The sequence below is a fragment of the Anas acuta genome, chromosome 3 (assembly GCF_963932015.1).
Source record: "Anas acuta chromosome 3, bAnaAcu1.1, whole genome shotgun sequence".
NCBI classification, from domain to species: domain Eukaryota; kingdom Metazoa; phylum Chordata; class Aves; order Anseriformes; family Anatidae; genus Anas; species Anas acuta.
This window is the reverse complement of record NC_088981.1, coordinates 53,455,173-53,472,112: the sequence shown is the minus strand read 5'-3', so window position 1 is coordinate 53,472,112 and position 16,940 is coordinate 53,455,173. Positions and strand designations below refer to the sequence as shown.

The 16,940-nt window shown below is 38.2% G+C and overlaps 1 protein-coding gene across 1 annotated transcript in view; it reads right to left on the bottom strand.

The window, feature by feature from the left end:
- Window positions 1-5,547: 5,547 nt before the first annotated feature.
- The window catches only part of SCAF8 (SR-related CTD associated factor 8), a 92,277-nt gene continuing 80,884 nt past the window's right edge, over window positions 5,548-16,940 (bottom strand). Inside the window, exon 21 of the mRNA XM_068677161.1 lies at window positions 5,548-6,848. The gene's annotated coding sequence lies outside the window, so the exon portion shown is untranslated. The remainder of the gene's footprint in view (window positions 6,849-16,940) is intronic.

The window sequence follows — 16,940 nt, the reverse complement described above, 5'->3', positions numbered from 1 at the left end:
ATCCTACAAAACAGTAAGCAATCTATGCTCTTATGAGAAGAAGTTAGAAAGTGATTCCATACCAGCAGGTTCCAGGACCTGAAAAGTAATGTGTTACAGTGCAAATCAGTTATATATTGTTCTCCTACTGATTGCCTCTGTCACAGATTTGGATACTTTCCAAGACTGCTTTGATTCATCGTATAATATACATTGGTGTTTTCCCAAAGCTCCCGAATTTATGCCTATTAATATGGCAAAAACTTCATTATCCCTGTGTTGGAAGATACTAAAAAAAAAAACACATAGGAAAAAAAAACAATAACAGCACAAATAAGTGAACCTCATCACTGACTACATTTTATGAACTGTGACATCTGGGAAATCTAGCATTCTGGCATGGAGAAGAGACGGGATGGTTAATGATGAATCACTTCTCTGGTATTCCCCACAGAAGTTGATTGTAAAATTGCTAGAGAAATGGAGCTGGAATAGGAATGAATAACCTTCTCTTTTGAGACTGCCTTAACAGCTAAGTAAATTCCACACTGTTCTTGTAACAATATTTGTAATCAGCTACGTGAAATCAAGCTACAGAACTGGGTGAAGAAATGCTGATCATTTCAAAGCTGCGCTAAAGTACTAACAAGTCCTTCTCTTACATTGATACTGCGGGAAGCACAGGGAGCTTGTGTGAATGTTTGTGAAAAAAAAAAAAAAAAAAAAAAAGACCCTTTATTTCTTTTGAATGCCTTCCAGATACAGATGACAATAATTGTTCAACTCCACAGGGATGGTTTTACTTATGCTAGAAACTGTTCCTGTTTCCCCTGCTGTGCAAAGGAGACCTTTCACCAAACAAAAACGACAGGTCACATCTCTGTAGACTTATGGCATGACTTCTTCAGAGAGCCTATTCACACAAGTACCTCACATCAGCCAAAGAGCACCAAGCATGATTTAGTGCGGGACAGCTTTTTCACAGAAACATCGTAACTGCACTAACCAGGTGTTTAATATACTCACTGCTGGGCACCTTGGGGTATCTGGGGCATCAGACAGGGTTTCCCTGCTGGAAACCATTAAGATCTTTGGGAGGCTCACTTTTACATTATGACTTTTATTTTACAGTTCTTTTGTTAATTTGCTATTGTTACAAACCAGAAATAAACGAAGCAGCAGATCATATTCTGGGTCTCATGAAAGTTAATAGCTTGAAATCCACTGGATCAAGACAAATAGAAGTTTTGAGAAAATAATTACTGGAACAGTCTGCATCTGTATTGCCTAGACTCTTCAGTGTCACAGCAAAGGCAAGACTAATAGAAATATTTGATTGTACTTATATGATAAGAATCTGATCTGGATCTTGCATATTGTTCTATGATTTTTATTTATTTTATTAATTTATTTTTAGAACAAAACATCTTGTACACAAATGGATAAACAGGCTATGAGCAATATGTCTCCTCTGGTTTTGGCCAGCTTCCAGGATTTTACTGAAGGTGGTAGGTGATGTAGAATCAAATATTCGGTTTATAATATTCTGGCTTAATTGGATGTAATAGGGAGCTTTGAGACTAAATATGATTTAGGGGCTTTATATTGTTCAGATACATCTGGGGTTTTAAGGAAAACGTCATTGTTTGGCTGACTATCATAAGCATAACTGAAATTCATGTTTTCCTGAGACACACTGATGTTTGGAGCTTCAAATTACCAGCTTCCCCCACAGGCTGAGCATGAATTATCTTCTGTGTACACAGTAAATAAATATTGGAGTAAGTGTAGGGTGATAAACTGTAAAAGGTCTTCTGGGATTAGATTGACAGAGAGCTCAGGGTCATCTGGATGATCAGGTTTGAGGCCTTTTTGATCCTTCACAGAGCACAGGTCAGCAGACTATCCTCAGGACAATGACAAGGCTTCTGCCCACACAAGAATGTCATCACCGTTTGAATGGTTACGAAGCCTGATTTAAGTATTCCCACTGACAGTGGATCCATTGCACTCCTTAGGAATTCACTATTGTAATTAAACATTGGTTTAACAATGTCAACATTTGCCCATGCATCTACCTTCATTTCAGTTTCTGTTTCTTGACTATTATCACTATGATGGCTGTGCTGCCCACAGGAATAACCATCAGCTAGGAAAACCCTTATTGAGCTTGTTTTTGAGATATCGCCTGGCTACCTTTCCTCTTTTACCTAAATAATTGTGTGCAAATTTTTCATATAGAGGGTGTTTTCCCAGATGGGTTCACTACAGACCTTTCTGAGCACTCTGCTTATTATGTTCATTGGTTCAGTTTCCACTGGGATTTTGTAAAACAGTTACCATATCTTGAAAATAAACTCACAACCGACAGTATCTCATTAGTTCTGCAACTTGTATCTAACACTTGGAGTGGCAGCACATTGGTCACCTATGGATGGCCAGTGACACGCCATAGAAATTCTGTGTCTGTATAGAGTCCAGTGGTGTCACTGTAATTCTCTTTCTTCATAACATAACCAGGAGCATGCTCTCTCCTTCTGACTTCATCAGCAAAGACTACTTCAAAAATAGACATGACCTCAAGAGCATCATTTATCATTAGGAAAGAAAGGTTCTGGCCAAGCCAGAGAAGAAAACAGCCTTGAAGTTGGCCAAGATCAGACCCAACCCAAAGTACAAGGGTGACTGTTTACAGATGTTCCAGGAGGAAGCTAAGGCTATCATAAGGAGTTATGCAGCTTCTTCCTTGCAAGATGGAGAGCAGACCTGTATGGAGCTGTTGGGGAAGCTGAGGTGAAATGAAGCTGTTGCCTGAGAGGTTCTCTTTAGGTAAGATTAAAACACCACAGTAAGTGAGAAAGATGATGCTAACAACTTTTTAAGAGGTCGGTATTTTTACAAGGTAATCATTATTTTTGTGTATTGTTGACTGCAGTGCGGCAACTTCTTGTGAAACATCAGTGAAGCTACCTAGCCCTTCAGTGACTTGGCTTATATACTTACAAATTAGAATAAACATGTATGCTACCTGGAATCTTTGTGAGACTGCTCCATTTAATATTTGAAAAGTATTTGGAGGTTTCTAGATGATGGTCACAACAGAGAACTTAAAAAGTAAAAGATAATTGTTCATAAGATAAGCTCATGGTTTCTCAAAAGCTTGGGATTTGTGAGGCAATGACTGACAAGTAAATAACAATTTGATAGCCAACTGCTGGGGTTTTCTCTATGTGAATAATCTGAATCATTAACAGCAAGTGTACACAGCAGTTCAAAAGCTAGTGAATGTAACAAAGTAACCTAAAGCAGACTGATATTTGTAAAAGGCCTTGCTATCAAAGCAAAGACTCGGCAGTAGGAAGAGATCTGCAGTCACAGGTAAGATTTTGTATGATCAGCCATTGCAGAGACACTTAGCTCATATTTCGTCACCAAAATCCTAGCTGTGACCTGAATACTCAACTGTTTCTAAGATGTTCAGTACCCAAACAACACTGGACAAATGACTTTTTCCTAAGTCTACTATTTTTTTCCAGGTCTGGGCCCTCAACAGATTTTCTTATTCTTGGACTGGATTATTGTCTGCTAAGAAAATGACTGAAGACCAACCTATTTGTATGAGAGCTACATATTTAGACATCAAATGCAGTCAGAGAAACCAACACATTGCCTACTAAGCCACATCGTCCACATTAAGTATTTGTTCTAGCTGTGCAAATATTGAATTGATCTAACCCATCAAAGTTAGCTAATGCTGTTTGTAAAGCCACTGCTACCACAATTCAAATGCTTAAAGTTGCTAGAAAACAATGACTTTAGAAATGTTCCTTTGGAACTGACTAGAAGAGATGGATGCACTGTAGGTCTCTCCATATTCATGTCCCTTCACAAAGAAGGGCTTGTCCAGATGCTGGGAGAAAGCAAGTGGAAGATTTTGAAAAGAGGATTTATCCCAAGAACAAAAAGCCCAACCTCTGCCCTTACCACAGTGCCAGGAGGTTTGCCTGTTTTGTTTTGTTTTGTTTTTTAATCGCTCTTTTAACAGATGGGCAGCAGCATACATCTCATCAGAAAAGTTCACCCAATAGAGTGGCCAGGCTTCCAGCAGCTCCCAGTAGGCACAGACAAAAAAAGCATTTCTCTGACACAGGCCCTGCTCTTGAGGCAATTAGTTTTGACATTCAAATTCAAATGGTGTCATGGTCAAGCTCAAGCATCTACAGATCTGGTGGGTCCAGCTGTCCAAATACAGAGCATATACTTCATCAATAGCAAAAGATATGCTAGCATGGGAGACTTATACTGCCCTGGTATTGCTAAAGCACACAGCTCTCACTTCTGCTTTTCTGAAAAAGTGTTGCTCTGCAGAATAATTTGAATGCCAAGAATGTGTTCCTCTCACAGCAATGTATTTTTCTTGTACTTAAAATAAAGCTGTTGCATAGGTAACCACTTCTCCTCCCCTCCCCCCCCCCAAAAAAAAAAAAAAAGAACTAATTAATTTCTCATGCTTTATTGCTTTATTCAGTGAATTAAGGAATGTTTTTGGCCATAAGCAAGCATTGTGCTTAACTAGAAAGTTTGGTTGTAAGGTTAGTTAACTGAAAGTTAGAGATACCTGAAGGCATGCATTGTTCCTCCATCAGTGTGAGCTGACCTAAAACTGAACTGCTGCTAAAAAGGTGTTCCCACCTCCTCCCTGATGTCTGAACCAGCACAAGAGCTAAGCTCCAAAACAGGGCAGTTTTCAACCAGACCAGAAAGCCTCATAGGTGTACAGCTGTCTGTGCCACCAGCAGGGAGTCAGTGTGACTGTGCAGGTTGGGGAGAGAGGACTGCCTCCTTTGAGCAGCATTAGAGCATCTTGCATTGCTCAGGAAATGTTGCTGTCTGACCCTATCCCCACTTAATGCACTGCTGTGGAGAGTGCTCAGGAGTGGTGAGCACCCTACCGTCCTTTTTTGACTACATGAAATGCAGGGCCACAGTGAAGCCAGATTAAGACCTCAAAGATTAAGGTTGTTCTGTTGACACAAACTCAGATATTTACTATGAGCTAACAACACCTTCAGCAGGACAAAACCATACATATATATACAGCATGGTAAAGTAGCCTTGTCAGGACAATGTTAACTTTTGAAATGCATTGTGCGGTCTTTGCTCACACAAACTCAGTTGCTACGTGAACATTTTTATAGTTTAAAATTTTGTCTTCGAAGAAGAAAATAAGGAGGAAAGAAAGAGAATCTAATTGGCTTTTATGCTCAGATGTGCATATGCTCAGCACAATATATCACACACAGCAAATCAAAGCCAGCTTAGACTCAGCTTTTCTGCAGCTTTTTCCTCCTCTACCCTTCCAGGCTTACTAATTAATAGACACCAGATGTCAAGTACTTTAGTATGACCATAAATCCAGGATGTGAAGAGACTGATCTCCTCATTGCCCTGGGGCCTTGTGTGCAAATTCAATTTAAGCATCACTATTGATTTGCTAACATTTTGTATCCCTCTGCCCTTTAACCTGATGTAAATAATGATGCAAAGGAGAAACAGTGCCCAAGTGTATGAATACCTTCCTCTCTAACAGTTTTCATCAAATCTTCTGAACAGTGATCAGCAAGAAACGTGATTCTAACCATACACTTTGCAGATCTGACATGGAGGTAGAGAAAATGGTCAGAAACAAAAATATGAATTTAGATCTTTATTATACAGGCCCGAAGCTGTGGTCACCATGCAGTTACACCATCATGGGAATGTTCTTGCTGAAAGGATCTCACTAAACAAGTTTAAAGAGACCACAGACTACAGCATTCCAAATAACTGGCACTTTAATGTTTGAAAGAGCAAAAATAAATAAAGGAATGGCAGGTATGTCCTTTTCACATATGGTGGGGCATATACATATTCCTTCTTTTCTATAGCTATTTGCAAGACAAAACGAGCAAATACTGCCCCAAATCACAGACCTTTCATGTGAGGGCTCAGATAAGTTAGCTGTTTCTCTCCCCTTGGTTATTTAATCAACACATGTTCTGATAGGTGGATATATATATATATATATATAAAAAAAAAATCATTTTTTTGTCTTTTTTTTTTTTTTTTCCTACTTCCTGATCTTTTCTTCACCTTTCAGGACACTAACAGGAAGTAATTGGAGACATCTACTCAAATAAAAGCCCTGGAAACTTTCCATTCTATTTTTCCATGATACTTTCATAATTTAAGGTTTCATCACAAATCTAAAAAGGTTCAGGTGTCTCACAAAGAATTCATCATCTCTGGAATACAGATAGTCACAGTGAAGAGCTGCACATAGACTGCACACATAGTGTTATGTAAAAGTGGTTATTTTAAAACAAAACAAAACAAAACAAAACATTTCTTAAAATTTGTAGACCAAAACAAAGCATATCTTATTCCCTAGAGGATTTTCTTGCAACCTGTTCTTCAATTATTTGCACTAGGAGATGCTACAAATGATATTAGGTACAATATACAGTCCGCTGTCATCTTCTGGTCCAGCAGAAGAACCTGTCTCTCCGATGGATGCAAAACTGTTCATTTGAGCAGATCATCCTCAACAGCACAAATATGGTCTAGAAACTCATAGAGTTTATGGCTTTAATTTATAAAATTAAACCTGCCCCAGACAGGTAATACTGGTATGTAAGTTTGCCACCCCTGGGTTCTGTCAGAAACGGGGTACTGAGGTGCTCAGAGCCGTCTCAGTCTGCAGCGCTGGGATCCTTCTGGCACTTCAGACCCAAGATGCGATGTGATGCATGCTAGAACATGGGCGCACGTCTCACTTAACTCTGCAGAGCCCGGGACATGGTAAGCTGCCAGAACCTCCTTCATCTTGCCTGTTGACAAAAGGAACAATAACTAGTCATCACTGGTTCTTGGAGTGTATTTCCAATTTCTAAAAAGTCCTGTAAATGAGACTGTTTTTTTTTTTTTTTTTTACCAGGAAATAGCAATTTTTCATAAATTACAGATTTCTGATGAGGTTTACCATCTCTCTGTAACCTACAGGATGCTTTTGAGGGAGAAAGATGTCTCATAATACATGGTTCCTGTATTATTAGTGAGGATCAAACATACTGTTTAGAAGTATTATTAATTTCCTTTTAATTGTCCATTAACTTAGTGTTTTAGTATATTATGTATACTTCATTAGTATATTATGTCTGTAAAGAAGAGTTGATCTTTTATAGAAGATTTCCTGGCTAGAAGTGCCGTTTAGTCTTTCACAAACAGTGTACACAAGATACAGTATAAGTGATTTAGATGGTTATTAAAGAATTAAAGAATCCAACAGGTTAATAAGTGTCTTACGTAGATTTGGTGTATAACTATCTCTGACACATATTGGTCATGTCAATTATGTATTGATAACAACTATTAACCATTTCCTAGTGTTTTATAAGTGACTCATTCAGTGGGCTTCACAGAACTGAGGCTCAGAAAAGACTACTAGGTTAGCTACTCTGATTTCCTGACAATTAAATTTTATCCAGATAGTCCTCTATGAAGACCAGGTACATTTGTTTTACAAGGAACTAAACCTTTAATATCACAGACTGAGAAAAAGAAAGACTAACCATACTCCTGAATCACAGAATCACAAAATTTCTAGGTTGGAAGAGACCTCAAGATCATCGAGTCCAACCTCTAACCTAACACTAACAGTCCCCACTAAACCATATCCCTAAGCTCTACATCTAAACGTCTTTTAAAGACTTCCAGGGATGGTGACTCCACCACCTCCCTGGGCAGCCTGTTCCTGCAATATATGATTGCTACGGTATAAGTACAGAGAGAGACAGAGATATCTTTGGAGGGTGATTCTTCGACTCCATAGGTAATCTCTAAAAGGTGTCCTTCTTTTTTCTATTCACTATAATTGAACTAAAGACTGACCTTTCACATTACTGCAATTAAGTGTTTTGTGTCCTACCACAGGAATCTGACTGTATTCACCTATTTATTTCACAAAGACCATTCATAAAACCATTGGACATTAGTTATTTTAAATTAATGCTGACATTGGCAAATTTAGAAAAAATATAACTGCTTCAGTCTAATGTAAATACAGATATCATACAATAAATTCCAGAACTAATATTAATTTTCTTGTTACGTACCCTGAAATTTTGTGAAGATACCCAGAGTGTTTTTTGTATGTACAGTTATTAGCCTCATCATTTTCACATACAAAGAAATCCCTAAAGGACTAAGGCTAGCAGGTACTTTGATTGATCACTTCATCCATCTCTGACCTACGCTGTGCTCACCAATGTTTGTCTGACCTATTTTTAAACTTCTACAAGGCTGTAGATTCCAGGAGTTCCCTCTAAACAACCTATTCAAGGGCTACACTTTTCCTTGCCACTATTTTTTTTCCCCCTGATGATTACATTAAATCATCCTCGCATAGATTTAAGCATATTATTCCCTTCCCATTCTGACAGCATACATGGCAGTTAAATCCCTTCGTCTTCAGAGTCACCTATTGCTATAGGAAGGCTGCTATCATGTATCCCTTCCACCTTCTCATTTCTAGACTAAACAACCCTTCAGTCTTCCCCTGAAGGCCCATGTGTTTTAGATCTTTGACTAGGCTCATTGGCCTGTCCTTAATGCTCTCTAGTTGGACTGGATCCTGCTTCAGCTGCAATTCCTGGAGCTCAGTAAAGCACCATTGCCTTATCAGTACTGAGTAGATTAAAATAGTTACATTTTATGCTTTATTACTCCTGTTCATGTAGCCCACAATAAGACTGGCCTCATTTGCGGTAGCATGATATCACTGGCGCTTGTTCAGCTTGGGATCATTACAACACGGGTCTTTTTTGCAGAACTGCTGCCTGGCCAGGCATTTTCCATTTGTATATTTTTCAGCTGACTGTGCTTACCTACCTGTCCAGTTCTGCAGTTCTAATTTAACTGCTGGAAAGTTGATATTTTCTAGGCTACACCACTACTTTATCAAGATCATTTTCAACTGTAAGCCTTGCTTCCAACATGTTTATTTTGGTTTATGTATTTATTAAGCCTATCTCCTAGCCTTTCATCCAAACCCTCAATGAGAATACTGAATAGTACCAGAACAAGAAAAAATATTTGCAGAAGTGCACTTAACAGTGTATCATTGAGAACTAGTCTCTGCATATGATTTCCAAATCATTTATGCACTCACTTCATAATAATTTATTCTAGCTCAGTTTCCCTAGAGCACATGAGCATATAAACAACTGAAATATATTGCCATACAGTGCTGTTCAAACAAAGCAGGCAATGCTAGTAAATCTTTTACAATGAATTATTATATACACTTTGAAAATGAAAGCATTATGGAGAAAAGATTTCAAGTGAGAATGCAGTCTTGCTAAGAACTGATTGTACATCTGTATGCTAGCTTTATGAAGTATGTGCTCTTTGGAATATTTTTCAATTTAAGCATAATGGAATTCTTTCATAACCGCCTAAAACTGATTTTTGTTCAATGGAAACCTTCACTTAGAAAACAAAGACATCACTGCAATGCTTTCATTGGAAATACATTAGTTACATAGTGTCACAAAACTCCAAACTGCACAATTACTGTTTACTCTTTGCATAAGTTCTTGATCAGAAACATAACAAACAAGACAACTGCACAAATGCAGGAGACACAGATCATTCTTCTTACCTAATAAGGGTTACATGCTAGACTTTTTCTACTTCTCATTCTGTGATATATTCTATTTATGTTATCTGAGCCACTCACAAGAGTGAAATAACTTGCTTCCTGAAGTGGAGCCCAAGACCTCAGTTCCTCCACACTGATGTTCAATGCTATGTTTTCAGTTCTGGACTGGAAGAACTGGAGACCAGTGGAAGTTGAAATACCAACTAGTTACTAAATACCATGCAAAACTGACCTTTAAGTAACAAGAAAATTCATTTGATTTGATATTTAGGGATGTATGTTCTGTGATTCTATGTATCGCATTACATTTCCAGTGAACAGAGAAACTGTCTCTCCTCTGAAAAGCATGTGGTTACAGCAAGACAACAGCATAAAGAGAACATACAAATGCTTTCTACTTTCTTCAGCGGAAAAGAAGGAAATATGAGAGGGAGGGATGGGCTAATCAGCCTGAGCCAGCACCCGTCATGATGTACAACCAGCTGTCTGCCCGCCAAGGCAGGGAAGGGTTCTCACAGAAATCTCTGCTTGTTATGGGAAGTCAAAAGTCCTGAGTCTGAGATTAACCAGATGTCTTCAGTTCTCTGAGAATAGCTTCGGGGGTTTAAATTAAAAGGATTTAAGAGACTTCACTACGAGTTGTAGGCATCCAGATAATAAAATTACTTTCCTCATTTTGTTAGAGTCCGGGCTAGAATTTCCTACCTTTCCTTAGATCAAGAATTTTGATGCCAGTGAAAGGCAAGGAAAGACAAACCTCTCAATCAGAAGTACAGCTAAGAGAGGATCTGAGCAGCAGCTTGCTCAGCAGCAGCAGCAGAGCTGCTGTTGCTCTGATGTTACAGAAAGATGTATGTGACATGGTGACTTCTCTCTTAAAAGATCTTCATAATTCTCATGGGAATCCAGAAATTAAATCGGCATAGCTTGACTGCTTTGCAAGCAAGGGAAGGCAAACTCTTCACCGTTGAATCCTGCTTCCTATGCATAGTTATTACAACACCATCATCTCCTGATAGAGAAGTGGGGACTGCACATCAAGTCATCCATATCCAGTGCATTTTATTTTTTATTTTTTGAGGGACTGCCACTTCTCAATGATGGCTGAAGCTGCATAAAGAGTTGTGATTCTAATACACACAAAATCTCTCCCTATACCTCAAACCACATGTAAAGGAGCTGCTCTGGTCATATGGAGTGGTGTTGGGGGTGATTCAGCTCACCAGGGGTGGTTTTCTAAGGATGGGATTCAGTTCTCTAAACATAGGTATCTCAGTGTTGGGCACCTCTGAAAGAGAATTTGTCCCACGCTTTCTGAAGTGCCTAATGTAAGCAGCAGGAAGCAGCCCTAGAGGTGTGTGGGTGTCTGTCTCCCACTGCTGAGAGCTCTCTACACTACAGAGACAAAACCGCCAGATTTGCAGTGTAAATGTTTTGCAAGGATAAAGTTAGGTGAGTCCCACTCATTTTTGCAAAAGCAAGAAACATGAGTCTGCATATAGAGCAGTGTAACATTAGCATGTTGATTGACAGAGGGAAATTAGTAACAGAGGGCAAATAACTCTGAAGTTACCAAATAGAAAATGAATTAACAGCAATAATGATAGCAAATGCAAAAGTCTTTCTGAAGTTAGCAAGCACCATAAAACATCCAAGTTTTAACTGACCTCAAATTTCAGTGAAAATTTATGATTAGAGAGAAAACTACTGAGAAGGAAATATCTTAATCTGCTTGTTCCTAAATGTCTTAAACTTTATGGTGAGGAAATGCTAGCTATTATATACTTGAATTAAACTATGAAACATCTGTCACTGATGTTAGTGAAGACTCTATCAAGATAATACTATTATTTTGAACATCATTTCATGTTGCATATTTTGATGTCATATCTAAACAGGTAGTAGGAAATCTGAAAATTTTGATGGTTATTTATAAGACTCAGTAAAAAGTGTTTTTTTTTTGGGGGGGGGGGCATGAATGAGTTATCTGAATTATTGTAATATTTCTGTACTTGTATTACACGGAAATTCCCATAGCTATTTTTTTTTTAAACAAATTAATGGACTAACATTAAGCAGAAAAAGATTAGATGTATTAGAATACATCTAAGAGTCTTGATATCATACAAAGAAGCTTCAATGAACTAAATTCAAATTACCCTTAAATACAATGGATAAAGAAATCTCTAAACTTTCAAATAATGTATTTAAAAATATATTTTAAAACTAACAAGGATCTGCCAGCTTGACCACCTCATGAAACAGTTAGAAAAAAAGTAGCATATGCCATTCTTGAAAAGAATTTTAAATCATTGGAAAAATTCTTATACAACATGTTAAAAAAATCTGCTTAATTTATAAGCTTTTCTGCATTGAGTGTGGTGGTATATATGTAGGTAATATCAGCTAGAAATGAACAGTAGAGCATCATACTGCATTCTGTAAGTCAGACATGACTGAGGTACAAAGTGATAACCCAATTGCCAGCCCTCCAAACACAGCCTGGGTCCCTGCAACTCGTTGTGGGCTTGGGCAACTTCTGCACTGGAGGGGGAATTTTGCAGTCTTGCAGCAGTTTCCCTGATGTATGACTGCAAATGCATGGCACGAGCCAATGACTGAAGCCATCCCTGACCTCCCACTTGATTCCCCAACTTTCAGGTAATCTATGCCTCTGTATATCCCTCAGTAAAGATGCTGGAATCCGAACCTATCCTCATTGCAGCTGTGCAAACTCTGGCCAAACGCAGCCCTTGGCTTTATCAAATATGGCCTTGTCAACTCTGGAGCTTTTTTTATGTACTCCATGATGTGATTTTTTTCTGTAAGGCCTCACCTGCTCATGTGGTGAAACCTCAGTTTTCATCTTTTAGCTTACTTTTGTGTGCTCATAGATATGCAAAGAAAATGTGCAAAATGTGACTCTAGGCACTGATAGGCTCAGAAGAAGCTGAGAAAAACAAAGGACAAGATAAAAGTGATTTCCAGAGCATCAATTTTAAGATTTCTCAAGATTTTAAAGCCAGTCTCACAATTTTTGAAGCTGTGATTTTTCTTGTTTGACTTGTGCAGGACAAGAAACAGCCAGATTTGATGCCTGCCAGATTTGCAGGCTGAAGCAGTTATCCCACTCATCAATGCTGTGAGGGAGACAAGGATTTACGTTACTGTTGGCTGAAGTCCACACAGCTAGGGGACTGAATCTTGACCAGGAGCCAGCTCCTGACACACTGGCTAGCACGCTCAGTCTGCACTTGAGCCAAGCCATACTCGCTGTGGTGGCTATGGTGCGGCAGAGCGTGAGAGCTGGAAACTGCAAAAGATGACTTGAAGGTACAAAGAGTAGCCTTAATCTCTGCTCAGCTGGGCTTGGCTGCAGGACTACTTTTGCTCCGCCTCAAGGCACCTGAGACTGATTTGGGGAGCTGTTTGCTTCCAGGGTGCAGGTGAATGTTGTAGTTTGTCCCAATAGCTCTTCACCACTGCTTTCCTCCAGCATGAGCCTCCACTGGGGTGGAGCTGGGAGGAGAAGATGGGAGTGGGAGGAAGAGGAGGAGAAAGAATGCTCAGCAGCCACCTCTCTCACCAAGGAATAGCAGCAAAGCAGCAGCTGTGGTGGTGGTACTTGGTTGCACTAGGACAAAGCAGATATGAAGTCATTGCACGGTCACTGATGTTCAGCTGGACCAGAGAGCAAGCAGTTGTCAACAGCGCAGCGTAGCACCCCATCCCATCTCAAAGCAGTAATAGACTCTGTTGACCTTCCAGCGATGTTGAGGAAGCAAGCTTAAACCAAAATCAGCATTATGACCCTGAAATGAGCTTGAAGCTCTCTTGCCTTTCTGCACCTTAGTCAGGGCCATACCTCTCTGATGGCTTGTGGAGATAATGAGACAAACAACAAACCTTTTCTTCTTTTTCACAGCTGAAGCCTCATCTAGCTTTTCAACCTTTGCTTGCCATCTCACTGAGAACTTCTCATTCCCAAGAGCAATCTCAGGAGCATGCAAAATTGTCTGTAGCCCTTTGCTATGCAGAGTAGAATGGGTACCACATACGGGAAAACAAGAAGAAAGGTCATAGATTGCAGACTCCTTTTGCTCCTTTCCATTGACTGACTGAGCTCTGTATCATCAGTTCTTCTACTCTTTCAGAAATTCATTGCTCTGATGGCTAGATCCTCTCTCCCCACACCTTCTTCCCCCCCCCCCCCCCCATTTTTTTTCTTAATTTAATAATAATTTGCAGCTTACATTTATGCATGACCAATATATATCCCCGAGGTTTGTGTCTACAGTAAGCAGACTTTCTGCTTTTCTGGTGTGTACAACTTGAAGGCAGTTACAGAGAATGTGACCATAGTCTCTTTCCCAGGTTTCCTTTTACTAGATTAAATTAGTCAACACCTATTCATGTCCACTTGCCTTGTAAGTTTTTCTATTCTTTTCCAAAGCTTGCCTCTGTGACTGTTTCAGTCTGATTCAGTCCTTGAACATGAGTGATGACATGAGTGATGACACTTCCATACTATATCCTATAAAGACCATCTATAAAGGCACTGATAATTTCATTATCTCTGCTGGAAATATCTTATTTAATATGCCCTAAGATAGCATTTACCTTTTACACAGCTGTTTTACACCCATTGCTCAGTGACATCTCACAACTAATAAACATACTTTGCTTTTATCTCATTTTAATATCTCCAACAAGTAATTGCAGAAATTGTCTTTCTTTAAATGTCTGACTTTACTTTTGTATTATTAAACTGCATCCTAGTCTTTCAACATTTTCTTTGGATGAAGTAAAATCACACTTGCAGTTATCTGCTAGGACTTTTCCAATCTGCAGAATTAAGCTTTGCCATGGTTGCACGCCCTTTTGCTGTCTAAGAGTTTTGTCTTCTCTCTGCCTTTAGTCACGCAGTGGAGGCCTTCAGCTTCCTTTCCACATGCTCTGTACAGCTCCCACTCTGCAGTAGAAATGCCATTTCCAATAGCGAAGTGCAGGAATTGCCTCCCAGGAGAATTAGAAATGTAGGAATAGCCAAGAAAGTTGCAAGAACCTTGGAACCTAAAGATTCTCCTAAATATACTGAAAATTGTTTGACAAATACCAGTCTACATGTAAATATAATTACTGATAAGAAGCAGCTTAAATTAATGCCTTAAATAAATTTATTTTAGGTATAAGATACAATTTATCATTACATGTGGTTTCTCTGTGACCTTAGCTCCTATTGATCAGAAAGTAAACAATTTCAATGCTGACTCTGTCTTATGGGGCTTGGCACTAGATATATTTTGGTGCCTTTAATTTTGAATTTATAAATTATGTAAACAGAATACCTTAGCCCCATATTCTTTTTAGTCTATAAATGTCTCTTTATTCTTAGTAAATCTGTCGAACACTAAATAAGCTGGAGACAATCTTTCTGTAGATCATTTTCTTCAGATCATTAACTCCATTTTCTAGTTGCCTGTCTCTGGGCATGTTATAAAAACATTGATTGAATATATAATGGTGTTACTGCACATCCATTACAGTTACTCCAATCAAGTACCACAACATACAAAAAATGCCTCAGATACCCATTATGGGATGACAGAGTTTCAGGGCATATGCAAGGTTCTTGCACTTCTTAAAGATTATTTTCCATTATTACTCCAGCTATGGGTTCTCAATTACTTACTACTAATGCTGGAGGATTAAGTGGACTAACTGTTCAGCATAATTTGTTTCGACATTCATTCACAATACATTTTAGATATGTTAAATGGCTAAATCTATATTTTTAGAAGAATAATCTTTATTGTCCTTTAGAAAAAAAAATAGTTCTGTATAAATTATCTTAATTATTAGCAAAATCTTAAGAAATACTCTAATACAGGACCAAAAGAAATCTTAATTGAGGAAACAAAATAATTTATTATTTTACCTGCTGCTGAGTTCACTTTTCTCTTTTAAAATACAGACCAAGGCACTCTTCATGTCAACATAAGAACATCTCTATCACCACTATTCTCACTGTTAAGTCTGACAAAAAAAAGACTTTGATCTGGTTTTAAACAATGGTAATTGCTATTGCTTGATATCATTGATTTTAAAATGATGCCTTTTACATCTGCTTGATTCTGAAATCTTGTGAGGTTTCGAGTTTGTTGGGCATTCTACATGAGGCGCTTAAAAATATTTAGCTTTTTTAAACAATAGATACATTTTTCAGAAATGGGAAAACTGAAGTCAAGTTCAACATGAATTGAGCAGAGACAATCATCTTTTCAAAAACTTCTAGCCTAGCCTATCACTAGAGCTAGGATTTTTGTTCCCCAGCTCCAGCACAGACCACCCAAGCTTCAGAAAGTCATCCATCAGCTCTCTGTGGCAGAAGAGCACAGCTGGCTCCGGATGTCAAGGATCTCCAGAGAACAACATAGCCAAGTTCATATCATTCCTATTCACCAAAAGATTTAAACCAGAAATATTTGTGCTAATTGTTATAATTGTCTCTAACTGTAACTACCACCAGCATTTCTGAAGAGATCTGACATGCCAAGCATGAAGATATATTAATGAATTGTTTGAGCCAGAGAAAGATAAAGAAACCTCAGAGAATACTCAGTCTCCAATCAGATTAAGCTGTTGAGAATATTCAATTCAAAAACAATCTGAATTCCCTTCTTGTACCCTGAAGATATATTCTGCTTTTTCTTTTGAACAAAAATTCATCACAAAGGCAAATTCCTTTGCTATAAGCAAAAGTTTTAGTAAACCAAAAAAAAAAAAAAAGATATTGTAATAAAAGCTGCATGAGAGGTTGTTCTTTTCAGCACATATCTCAATGACAAAACAACATTTTAAAAAAGTGAAAAATAGTGAAAAAGTTGTTCAACAGTTAGGATGGCTGTGCTATTTGGTTTGTAGCACTGATAGAAAAATCTTGCTATCAGTATTTCATTGGTAATTCTGCAATTATAAACTGAGCCAGAATATATTTTATTCTCTAATTGTAGCACATGCCTCTGCAGTGATATAAATAGTTGGAAAAACATATGTTCAGCAGAGAACAAACACATCTGACGAGGAATAAATACCTATAGTGTAATGGAGATAATTGAGTAAGAAATCTTAATAAATCCAAAGTAAACTTTATCACCATAGCTACTTTAATTACTGAATTCCTACTAACGTTAAAATAAGATTTGTGAAATATAATATTCAACAAAATTATATACTTATGTATCCTGAACTGCTTCAACCT